General features: G+C 37.4%; 1 pseudogene; it reads right to left on the bottom strand.

Moving 5' to 3' along the window:
• Positions 1-9,839: 9,839 nt before the first annotated feature.
• LOC107037461 lies at positions 9,840-10,481 on the bottom strand (annotated as a pseudogene).
• Between the last annotated feature and the right edge of the window lie 3,230 nt (positions 10,482-13,711).

Below are 13,711 nucleotides of genomic sequence, written 5' to 3'. Positions count from 1 at the left end.
GTGCATCTTGGTGCATCGTTGAGCACCCAAAGGCTGTGCTGCACCGTAAAAATTATCACGAATAATTTTTGCCGTGATTAGTACACTTCTAAACATTTTTAGTGAAGTCTAGTGAAGATGGCGTTGAGACACCTTATAGTTCGCCCTGTACCATTTTCCGCTGAGCGTCCTGAACTCTGGTTTGCTCAACTCGAATGGCAATTTCACCTTGCCAGCATCGTGGATGAACCGGACAAATTCCACATGGCTGCTGTTCATCTTGATACCGTTGCTGCAGCCGAGGTTCAGGATATTATATTGCATCCACCAGCTCAGATTCCATAAAAGGCGTTAAGGGACGCTCTCGTGGAGAGACTCATTGCTTCTCAGGAAGCCAGACTACACCAGCTCCTGGACAAAGAGGTTCTCGGTGATTGTAAGCCCTCACAATTTTTAAGACATTTGAAATGCCTTGTAGATAACATTCGAGAGAATATATTAAAAACAAAATGGCTTTTACGCTTGCCGTCCAATACACAATCAATCCTGGCGACGCAAGCAGGTTCTACCCTGGATAAAATGGCGGCACTTGCAGACAAATTACTAGAGATATCGTCACGACCAATTATCGCCGCTATTTCTCCAGTTGCCGATTCAGCCGTTGCCGCTCTGGAACAGAGATTTTCGCGTCTCGAAGCTTGCATTTCAGAATTTCAAAAAACACTTGTCGAGCATGCTCCTCTGTCTGCATGGAAGATACATAACCGAAAAATTTACTTCATTGACTGGTGATCATTGAAGTTTGTTTTGTTGCTCCAAACGGCTGCATAGAATGAATTTCCTAGATCGGTGTGCCAATCCGTTCAACACGGAGATCCATGGGAGAGATAGTAAACTACGTGCTGTGAATGACAGCAAATGCTTTTTCTCAAAGGCAAATGCTTTTCTCAAAGGCAAGAAAATTTGTGATGCGTGTCGGAAGAAATTGGGAAACGTTTCAATAATCAATCCGCAATTTGTTGATGGCGGTGATAACAATGAAGTGACAGACAATCCAGTGCCTCCACCCCCTGAAATTGATAGTCAAGACAACGACGTTCAATGTAGTCAAAAGTTAGATAGGTTGGCGGTGAAAGATCCAAATAGTCCGTCGAAGCTATCATCTCAGTATTCACAGAGTTTGACGTATTCTACCAGTTATCAACTTTATGTAGTCAAAACACTCACGCTAGCGATGAATCGTACTATTCTATTCCTCTCAAAAAGCGCAAATGTGAGCCTGAAGTCGAGGCTGATGACGAGATTTTCGATTTGGCTGAGGTTGGGAGAGAAATTCTTGATCAATTGAAAGAAAAATTTGATCTGCCCACAACAACGAATGCAGAAAAAATCGTTCTTCTTGGTCTTGTTCATAAGAGTTGGAGCATCAGGAGACCTTCGCGCTTCTTCGGTTGCTCACGTACGATGGCTGACAAAGCTAAGAAATCAGTCAACTCAGAAGGTATTCTTAGTTCTCCGAATCGACCTCAAGGTAAGAAGATGCCGAAAGACACAGTTAATTCAGTGATTGCATTTTATCAGCATGACTCAAATAGTAGGAAATTGGCTGGGAAAAAGGACTTTGTATCTGTGAATTGTATCAGTTCTATAGACTTTGTATCAGTTCTATAGCAAATATCTCTTAAACTAATGAGTTTAGCGTAAAATATAAAAAAATATTTTTTGTAGCTCATAAAAGTTCCTAAAAAAAATGTTTTTTAAAAAATTACCCTAAACCTCTTTGTTTCGGAGATATTCGCAAAATAATCGGAAAATTGCTTTTTTATTCATCTTTTTGGACTATTTCAGTTTCATTACACTCTTATTTCTATACTTGTTTATATCTATACTTGTCCCACCGAATATATCCGCTTATACCAGCACCCCTTCACCACGAGAGGGTTCTATTGTAAGTTGAATTTGATCCTCAATGTTGAATGTATTTTTTTTATCTTCCTATGACTACATTTTTCAAGATATGCAAGAAACTGTCGAATTGTATCTCGATGAATAGCTCTGTCGGAAAAAACAAAGCTGTTTTACATCTTTTTTATCGATTGTATTGTATACGTGAGATTCATGTTATAATTAATAGTTCCATTTTTCGTAATGGCGCTGTCATCGAACATGATAACTTAGGGTCATCCCCGAGTTCTTTGTTTCAAGGAACACGAAGGGTTCCTTTGTTTCAAGCAACACTTTTCACTGAGTTCATCATGTCACACAGGACGGAAAAAGGACAGAGTATTCGTTTAATTGGTCCCATGAAAGCATCGCTTGAAGGACGCAAATTGCCAACAGTTCGGCAAACCCTACAATTATTTTTTTATAAACATATTGAACTTAAATCGCCCATTCGAAAAGTGCACGTGAAACTGTAGAAGAAGTCGAGAAAAAATGGAGTGTACGTAACATTGCTGTTGAGGGTCGACAATACTCCACGTCGAAATTGGTGAAATATCATTCTACTTGGCGGAAGTTGAAGAAAAGTAGAACAGCAACATTGACACACAGAAGAAACGAACAGGATTTCAAGAATGACTTGGATGGCTTGTTCGATATAGGACAACGTGATGTAATGGATACTTTACCAGACGACGAAAAAATATTCTTGACCTCATAACGAAATTCAAATCGTCGAGGTTTTCTTCCCACAGATTCAGCAACACAGTCATTTGAAAGTTCAACAGAGGGATTTTTCTCAAACTACAGAGAAGTGGAGGATGAAAATACCAACGATTCTGTCAGTACAGAAATATCGAATTCAGCATCCAATCCATCATTAGAAAATGTCGATGACAACACGGGAGAAGCCCACGAAGAAGATCAAGGTATGTCAATATTGATTATGAGCTATCCATGTGAATTATTTTTCGATTACTCATTTTGATACTACTGTTGCACTTTTTCAGTTCTAAGTCCATCTTTTGAGAAAGGATCTGTCATTCTCGAGCACAAGCTCCACTCAATCTTGCAGTCCACAGCCATTAGAGAGAGTTCCTTCCAATTTCGATGATGAACTCTATAAACCTCCACGTAAAAAGAAAAAATTATTAACATGGAAGCGGCATCTACGAGCGATAGAATATCCATCAGTAATCCTTCAGCTACACTTTTCATCGGTGCTATTCTCCGAAGTGTTGGACTGAACCCGAATGACTATCATTTCAGTTGTAATACTTTTCGACTTGGACGAAATAATTTTCGAGAAAAAATGGCAGAGCAATTAAAAACTACACTCAAAGCAGCGAAGTGTTTGGTAGTTCATTGGGATGGGAAATGGCTACTAAGGGTGGATGGCGATGGTAAAATCGTGAGACTGCCGATTGTTGTGACTGGTCTCGGAACAGAACAGCTATTAGGAGCACCGGCAGTTGAAAGTGGGAGAGGTCTGAATATGGTGGAAGCAATCGCGCAGACTTTGTACGAGTGGAACCTTACTGATAGTGTGAAAGCTCTTTGCTTTGACACCACCAGTTCTAATAGAGGTATAATAAATGTAGCTCCGTTCTTATGATGATGAACAAAATATCGAATGATTTTCATTTTCATTTTTGAAAAAGTATTCGAAGAGAATACTAAAAAGATCATTCTGTATTCAATTTTTTTTCATCATCAGATTGAGAATGTCAACCGTCGAGAATTAACTATCACAAAAAAAAAATCAATTGCAAAATCCATGGATATTTCTGAGAAATTCTATCGAATTTATATTGGAATTCTATGAGAATACTATTTGAGCAATTCTATTGAAAATTATGCAACTTTCCCCTGCATTTTTAATAGATATTTCTCTATAGAAAAAAAACTATTGCTTTTCTGTAGAATTTACTCTGTCTGGATTTTTTTGTGGGACTTATTGGGTATAGATTCCATAATTTTTTTAACTTCCCGACCCGAAGGTAGGAAGTTATTGTAATGACCCCAAAAATGAAATGTTGAATTTCGATGATTTGTCCACGTTTCGTAACCTCTAGAGTCATCCTGAAACGTTCCTGAAGAAATGTATATGTGTGTGTGTGTGTATGTGCGTGCGTAGCACTGTATGTGAGTGAAATTTTGTCCAACGATTTCTCCGGAACGAACGAACCGATTCAACTTTTTTTTTTTGATCGATGCGTCTTCATGTAACTTAGAACTGATTAGATTATGGAAATGATTGCCTCAGCGGTTTTCCAGTTATCTGCATAAAACATATGAGAAAATGTCAAACAACGTCCCTTTTACTGAAATTCGACGATTTCATCTGAAATAACGATGAAATTTGAATCAATTTTGTGTAATCACTGCGTCATCGTGTATCTTGAGTGTAATTGGATTTTGAGCGAAGTCTCCTTAGTGATTTTTTAGTAATTTCAATAAAACTTTCGAATTTTGCAATTTGAAAAAAAGGGAAAATTGGAGAAAAGGTTGGGGAATCTTGGAGTGAGTCAACTTCGAAATAGAAAACTTTTCAAGTAGATGAACTTCGGAGTTGAGAAAATTTTCAAGTGGGTTCAACTTTGAAGTGGACAAAAATTTTCAAGTGGATTAAACTTTTGATTGGATAATTGGGAAATTTTGAGTGGGTTGCCTGCAGAATTGAAAAATTTTGAAGTGATGACATTCTCATTTCTTTTGTTGCAATTCGACGTCTGGTTTTTCAATCGATGCGTTTTGATGTAACTTAGAACTGATTAGATTATGAGATAGATCGCCTCAGCGCTTTGCCAGTTATTCGCATAAAACGTGAAAAAATGACGATTTCTTGGAAATTCAATGATTTTATCCGGAGAAATGATGTCATTCGCATTTTTGTTATTGCAATCGATGCGTGTTGATGTAACTCGGGGTGATCAGTGTATGAAGAAGATCGTCTCAGCGGTTGGTTAGTTATTCGCATGAAACATGTAGAAAATGACGATTTTGTGAAAATTCAATGATTCCATCCGAAGAAATCTTGTCTGCTTATCATTCTCATTTTTACTGCCCGACCCGAAGGGAGGAAGTTATTGTAATGACCCTGAAAATCGAATGTGGAATTTCGATGATTTCTCCACATTTCTCGAACTCCAGAATTATCCTGATGCATTTTTGAAGACATGTCTGTATGTGTGTGTGTGTGTGTGTGTGTGTGTGTGTGTGTGTCTATACGCATGCGACCAAAATTTTGTCCAACGATATCTTCTGAACGAATGAAGCGATTGATTTTTTTCTTCCTTCAAACAATGTGTGTTCATGTAACTTAGAACTGTTTAGTTTATGAAAATAATTGACTCAGCGGTTTTTCATTTATCCGCATAAAACTTGTAAAAAAATGCCAAAAAGCGTTAATTTCATAGAAATTCGACCATTTTACCTATGGTAACGATGGGATTTAAATTAATTTTTTGTAGTCGATGCGTCTCTACATAACTTGATTCTTATTGGATTTTGAGCAAAATCGCCTCAGTGGTTATTGAGTTTTTTAAATAACTAGGCAGGATGCGCGCTTTGCGCGCGCTAGCTAGGTTGCATGTACCTGATACTTGTATTACATTTTCAATTTTCATTTTTCTTGCCCTTCGACTGATCGACAACTGACCGATTACTATTTCTAAAATGTTATTAAACCAAAATACATATTTTGTATTAATATATACCAAATATGTTGTTGTGCTTTCTATTTTCAATTCAAATTGGTTGGATTGAATTAAATGAGGTTATTTTAATCAGGTAAGTAATGCACCTAAATTTCTATTTCTCTTATTTCAAATTATTTTTGTTACGTTTTTTCATTTATTTTTCAAAGACCATTTCCTGCCTAAAATTTTGAATTGTCTTCTTGTTTAGAGAGTGTGAGTGGCTTCACCGTATTAGTGCGTCATAAATAATAAGTGCATTATTTTCGCGTGTGTTATTATTTTTTTGTTCATCTCTACAGTTACATATGAAATGAATTTATCTTCAAGATATATTTTATCATATATATATTATATTGTATATATATATTATATTGTATATATATATTATATTGTATATATATTATATTATATATTAAACAATCACCCGTCTCACTCAGAATGTAATTCAAGAAATAATATGGCTGGTCTGCAACGCCACTATAACCTTAACTCTTTCTTAAAATTTCATAAACAGCTTCATTCTGTTGATAACTTCACCATGAATAAACAAATTCAAAGCTCCAAGTGAATGGAATAAATGAGACATCGTTTTGTATCTCATTTAATAACTTTTTCAACCCATATGTGATATATGTTGATATAACATTTACAATAACAGTCTGCGAAGAAAAAAGCAATGCTTTTCATATTATTGATGCACGATAAATCCCCATTGGTCAAGTCGAAAGCCTAGATAATAATAATTGATGGAGAAATGTAAATTTTAGAGTACAAAAACATGAAAATTCGTTCTTTCCTAAAAAGTCCCATAACTCATTCAAATATTATCCGATTCGAATGATTTACCGCTCAATTTGAAGCTCATTTAATAAGCTTTTCAACCAATATAAGATTCATACTGATAGTCGACGGAAAATAGAGCAATTTTTCTCAATTCTGTTGAAAAATCTCAACATTTCAATTTGTGACATGCGAAATTCTACACATATTCACCCATAACAGTTGATCAAGTGGATAGAATAAAAAATATTATACACCATTTTGAAGATCTCATTGAGATCTTCAAATTGGTGTATGATAAGTACTCACTGGTCAAGTCCAAAGTCACGATAATTGATAAAAAATGCGAATTTCAGGGTGTGACATAGCATTCAGAAAGGAAACAATATTCACTAACTTCATGACAAGTCAACCCAGTCGCATTTAACACATCTCAATTTGAAGAACGGAAAATGCCCTTTAAAATGATATACAAATATTCTCATTGACTTGAAATGAAAATAGCTAAAAATCCAACCAAAGTTGAATTTTCAAGTAAAACACGAAAATTCATTTTATTCCTAATAAGTCTCATAACTCATTGAAAAATCATCAAAATTAAACATTTCGCCTATCAATTTAATGGTTGTTCAATGATTTTTTCAACCGACATAAGATTCATGCTGATAGTCGAAGAAAAAGAGAGCAATTCTCATCAATTACGTTGAAGAAAACGAAAATTTCAATTTGTGACATGCGAAAATCGACACATAATCACTCATAACTATTGATCAAATGGATGGAACGGAAATCAGCATACGCCATTTTGAAGATCTCATTGAGATCTTCAAGTTGGTGTATGATAAAGCCTCACAGGTCAAGTCCAAAGTCGCGATAATTGATCAAAAATACGAATTTTAGGGTGTGACATAGCATTCCAAATGGAAACAATAGTCAATAACTTCATGAAAATTCAACCAACTCGCATTTAATATATCTCAATTTGAAGAAAGGAAAATGCTCTTTAAAATCCATACAAAGATAGTTCCATTAACTTGAGTCGAAAATATAAAACATCCAACCAAATTTGAATTTTTAAGTAAAACATGAAAATTCAATTTTCGCCTAAAAATCCCATAACTTAATGAGAAATGGCTGAAACCGAATCATTTACATATCAATTTGAAGCTCATTTAATAAGCTTTCGAATGAGTATAAGATATATATGGTTCGTCTAAGAGAAAGAATGAATTTTAGGGTCAAAACCGAAGAAAGGACCACCGTTACGGTCACGGATCGTTTTCTTTTGGACACTTTCGAATTTTGCAATAAAAAAAAGGGAAAGTGGGAAAATTTTAGAGTGGGTTAACTTTGAAGTTACAAAATTTTGAAGTGGTTCAACTTTAAAGTTGGAAAATTTTGAAGTGGGTCAACTTTGAAGTTACAAATTTTTAAGTTGATCAGATACGGAGTTGAGAGAATTTTGAAGTGGGTCAAGTAAAAAGTGGGTTTAACTCAAACTTGATTGAAGTTTGAGTAAACTCAAATTGCAAATGCGTTCTTTGCGAAATCATCTTAACGGTAATGCCAGAATGGATGCAACGCTGAACGTATGCAACGCATTTAATAATCATTCAACTGTTTTCCGAATATTTTTGACAATGGATAGCGTTGCGTATAGCGTGTGCCGCATTCACTGTGGCATGACCCCAGCGTCAACAAAAACAAATGGTCGGGAAGTTATTGGTTCGACCCGTAATGGGTCACCCCCAATTCAACCAACCCCTACCGGTCATACCACAAAGAGGGAGCGCGCGAAGCGCGCGACCGGGCCTGATTTTTTTTTGCATTTTATCCTAGAATTTCTAGAGAAAAATAAAAATCTATTGACTTTTCTCTATCAGATTTTCTATAAAAAAATGACATCATAAAGTTACGTATTCCCCTTTAGAATCAGCGCAAAAAAATGAAATTACCTAATGGAACTTCCCGAGAATTCTTATAGAATTGCGATAGAAATTCAATAGAATTTCGTAGAGAAAGCGTTAGGTTTTTCTATTAAATTTGCCCATGCGTGTGTCGTCGAGAAAGGAATGTTCTTCCCTTCAACGATTATTTCAACGAAATGAATAACTTCAGCCACCAATTCATTTTTCTCTAGGTTGTCAGAACGGGGCATGTAGCTTGTTAGCAAAATCTTTGGGTAAATCCCTGCTGAATTTTGCTTGTCGCCATCACACCTCGGAATTGCAGCTCAGGGCTGTAGTGAAGACATACTTCAAGGGCACAAGTGGTCCTAATGTACCGATATTCGAGAGATTGAAGAAACAGTGGGATGAAATCGATAAAAATGAATATCAAACTGGGATGGATGATGAGCTGATAGCTGGAATCTTGGCCGAGAGAAAAGATGAACTCTTGGCTTTCATTGCCGAGCAGTTTGAGGTGAGTATAGCATTGCAGAAGAATGTTCATTACCTTCAACAATTCTATAAGAATTTTTTTTTAATTCGTCCAGATCACTCAACCCGGGAATGATTATCGAGAATTCCTGGAACTGGCATGTATTTTCGTGAGTGGATCACCTCCCAGAGGTATCACGTTTAAGAAACCAGGAGCAAACCACCACGCTCGGTGGCTTTCGAAAGCCATTCAAAGTCATTCATTTACTGCCTTAAGATCTTCATGTTCTAAGATCAGTTCTTCAGAAATTCTCGTGGTTCGTGAGAAGTCACAGGTTTACGTCACATTTGCATTTTCGTCGTCTCGTTTTATGTGGAACTATGGTTCACTGCTCCCTGTGCTACTATGGCTCTTCAAACTGATCTGTCCTTGATGCAGAAATTGATTAAATTTCAAGATATCAATCCTGATGTATCAAAAGCAGCTTTGAGTAAATTGAAACAACATCTGTGGTATCTGAATGAGGAATCCCCGAGTTTCAGATGAAATTAAAGAGCGAATGGTAGATGCGATTAAACATCGAGAAAGCACCGTCGAGCAGCCAAAACGCATTGAATTGAGTGAAGAAGAATTACAATCATTATCTGTTATGGATATCAGTCACTTCATCAATAAGAACTCGATGCATTTATTCGAGATCTTCGAATTGCCTTCTGATTTCTTCAATGAAAGTCCTGTCCTTTGAAAATACAATCAGAGCTGTATCAGAGCTGGAAAACCTTTAGACTCGATGCGCAACTTCTTAGAATTATCCGACAGAGCCCAGACTTCGGCAGAATAATCGTTAGGTCAAATACTCACGTTACAGACTCTTTCCGAGAAAATTAAAAATCAATTCTTATTTTTGGCTAGATTTAGTGCTCAATAATTTCGGCACAAAGGCTGCGGAATGCAGGTACACCCAAGGTTTCGGCTGTCCTCGGGCTTCTTTTAAAAATGAATTTCACTTCTGTAGAGTTACAATACCCGTTCCATTAATTTCATATGCAAAAGTGTTCAAAAAATATTGGAAATACCTTTACAAACAGGGGTTTTAGGGTCGATATTTTGAGTGTCGGCATCGTTGAATTCGTCATCAATCTCGCGTCTTGAACATTGGCACGTTGTATTGTCCTCCCGCTTCTTATGAATTAAATGATGAAGTATAATTAAAACTGTTTGTAAGGCGCAGTTATACCCCTGAATGTCCATCTTGTTTTTCATGGTATGGAGGTAACACACAGTCTTTTCTTCATTCTGCAGGCATGTGTTGTTTTTAAAATCTATCTCTGTACCCAAATTTATGGTCTCTCGTGTAGATTAGCGCTGGAGATATGCAGCCTCCTCACCACCAATAGTGAAAATATGGCGAGCATTTCTGCACAGCTCTCTAATATTACGTAAAGCATACTGCACTTCTGTATCCTCATCACGCCACTCGATTTCGTGATTGTTGGTTGTGCGTCTATTGTTCGTCTCACGCCAGCAGGCAGAAAGTTCTAAGTACGTGTAAGGTGTATTCAAAATCCAGTGCGAAAGAAATACTCCCTCAGTATCAGCCATAGCAATTTCGTTGGTATATAATGTGACAATTTGTCCGAAGAAATCAAAAAGATTTTCCACATTCACATTTTTATATGCAAGATTGTGACGAGTCATGTCAAACAACTATTCAAAATATTTGAAAACGGTTTTTATTATAATATCATGCGATAGACACTTTTGTCTATTACACTCCATGATTTCCATCCACAGAAAAGTCAAGTTATCCACAACATCCTCCGGTGATTCAGACTCATCAGTGATATACTCAAGTATGAGTGGTATATGTTCAGCCATGCTGTGCCGTTCTGAAGGGGTCAGCGTGAACACTGTCCGGGAAAATGTTGCAATTATCTGCACCACGAGCGCGAGAGTACCCTTTTCAGTCCACAATAAGCCGGTGGTCAATTGTTTTGTATGTACTTTATTCATCGACAAAGAATCCGCAAGTAATAAAGGTTGATCCGTGAAAGTCCCCACCAGTTTAGTCGTTCCAACATTCTGCTTCTTCACCACAGGAGGCTGGCATTGCGAGGAGAAACCTTCCAATTTACCCTCATAGTTAAAAACCAAATTCCTAATGGAAATAATTCAGATGCGCTCACCGTTTCATATGTGTGTACGACTCGTGGAGTGGGTAAGTGCATTTTCAGAGGTGGAGTGGAGGTGGAGAGGTGGAGAGAGAGGTGGAGAGTGGAGGCTGAAGTAAAAGTAAAAACAATGTGCGTTTTGAAGTTTCCCGTTTAGGGTGCTGTACGAGGCGTCATCACATCTTGTGATTTGAACATGTTACAAATTCCCCTGTTTGATTTGTGCCAAGCTGTTTATGTACACAAACGCGATATGTTTTACTTGCAAGAAAAAGATTTGCGAGAATTACCGCCGTTATTGTTTCGATGGAATTTAATTGGCTGCCAGCCCCCTTCTAAAATCGGTTGGGACGATAATGACATCTCTGATATGAACGAGTTGGTGGCCGGAGAGTTATGTCTCATTAGCATAAATCAAAGAATAGATGTTTGCTCTGCATTCATGACAATGAATTTCATGGAAACAGAGGACGGCCTGAACGAGTACATATTTGCTTCCGGTATTGGTATCCCCACGTCACGATGCCCATACATGATGCTACGCAGAGCGGGTTAGAAAAGTAAATATACCGCGACTATATATTGAGCATTTTATGGAAAATGGGTCATTCAATAATACAGATGGCTAGTGGAAACGATCGTCAAAACGGTAGTACCTGCCCCGATCGGCCTGAGGAGAAGATAGAAGAACAGATGAATAGACGAGAGGCCGTAACACTACTCCCTGCAATAAATAATCCAACCGTTGTCAATGTTTCCGGTGAGCATTATAATTTTTTATATTTGTCAATTAAACATAAATTAATATTGAGTTATTATTGCTTATAGACGCATCAAGATCGGAACAACAAAGTGGTACGAACAGGGTTCCACTGGAAAGTGATGATGAATTAATCGTGTTTATTTCAATTATTCCTTCCCTGACCTGTATTTTCAATGCAGGACAAAACGAGGCACAGGCTCAGTAGGACCCTCAGCCAAGACCCAGTGGAATAGACGAAACATCCCGGGCGGTCGAACTCGAGCTATCCACTAACCCACCACTTGTTGAAGAATCTAGACTATATAAGATAAGTGATAACATCAAAGAATTTCAACGATTCAAATCACTCAAGCGTGAAATTGTATTCAAAATATCGAAACAAGCCAAAGACATGTCTGACATTACTTGGATAAACTCGCTCGCTGAAGAAATTTTAGAAATAATTAGACAAATCGCCGATCACGATTCTGCGTGCGGCGCCCAATTTGAGTACACGCATGGAGAAGGGGAGCCAACGCGCAAGCCAAGTTATCTAACACCGCGAGCGATATCTCTTATAAAAATCGAGGATATCGTAAAATTGTTTATACACTTCTTGCGAAGTGGTACAGAAATTCCTAGAAATGGTAAATTCTTCCTTAATCTGCATTTTACTGAAAATATGATTGGTGCCAGACGAAATCGAACTACAGCTGAAGGAAAATGTCGAGGGATTATCCAAATTATCAATAAGGATAATATGTGTTTGGCAATATCGATTGTCGTGGCAAAAGCATATTCTATGAAAAAAGCTGGTACTCTACCCGTTGAAGAATGGAATATGGTCCGTGTAGATGGAACGGCACACAGTTGCAAGGCTAGTGCTTTCGTTAGACGCTCGGGAGTTAGGCCAATTAGAAATGCTTGTAGTACTGATGAAATCAAGACGTATCAATGATTTCTCATTGCAGAAAACATTGCTCTCGTAGTATGGTAAAGTCAGAAAACCATGTCAGAATGCATGACGGTCGCATAGCATTTGACGGCAGATCCGACTGTTTTGTTTTGGATATCGGTTATTTCCCTCGCGAGAAACATTATCAACCTATCATAAATATTAAAAATTTATTCCATGGTGGTAAATATTTTTGTCGCGATTGTGATGTCGCATATAAAACCCAGCATAGACACAAATGTGCAAACATATGTAAAAGATGTTGTTGCTTGCGATTTTCATACTCGGTTCAGACCCTGTGATCTCTGAAATCGCCATTTATACGGGGACAATTGTTTCAATAATCACACTGCACTTGGCCCTCGGAATGGGGCCTCACTTTGTCAACGTGAACGGTACTGTGGTATCTGTGGTCAGCGTACTCGTATGAGTGTGCCACACGACTGCAACAAATCACTTTGTTCTATCTGCGCGAAACTCCAACCGCCTTGATATTATTTTTATATGACCAGAGTGATAACAAAACCTCGAAAAACAAAAAAGTGTAATTTTTTCTTATACTACGATTTCGAGGCCCGACAAGATGAAGACTTGATGAAAAATAATTGTCCGACAAGGGAAAATATACACATTCCAAATCTTTGTATTGCACAGATCGTATGTGAGTGCTGTTGTGAAACACAGATGGAACATTTTTTGGTGTATGCTGAAGCACTTTCAGTATCAAAAAATGTTTTAAACCTCATATGCATAGCTCATAATGCACAAGGTTATGATCCACAATTCATCTTGCAATATGTACTACAGTATGAATTTGTATCACGCATACATCCCATCATCAACGGCACTAAAATTATTGCGCTCCAAGTTGGAGAAAAAATTTATTTTATCGATAGTTTAAACTTTTTCCACATGCCGCTTTCCGGTCTTCCCAAGACGTTTGGAATACTCGCTCTCTTGAAAGGTAAATTTCTATACCTTTTCAATACTCGTGAGCATTGGAATTATGTCGGTGATTTACCTGCAAAAAAAGAGATTCCGTCAACCCAAACGATGAAAA

Source organism: Diachasma alloeum, unplaced genomic scaffold, assembly GCF_001412515.2.
Source record: "Diachasma alloeum isolate Michigan unplaced genomic scaffold, Dall2.0 Dall_scaffold_00243, whole genome shotgun sequence".
In the NCBI taxonomy this organism is placed as follows: domain Eukaryota; kingdom Metazoa; phylum Arthropoda; class Insecta; order Hymenoptera; family Braconidae; genus Diachasma; species Diachasma alloeum.
Note: the sequence above shows the minus strand (reverse complement) of the source record. Positions and strands in the feature narration are given on the sequence as shown.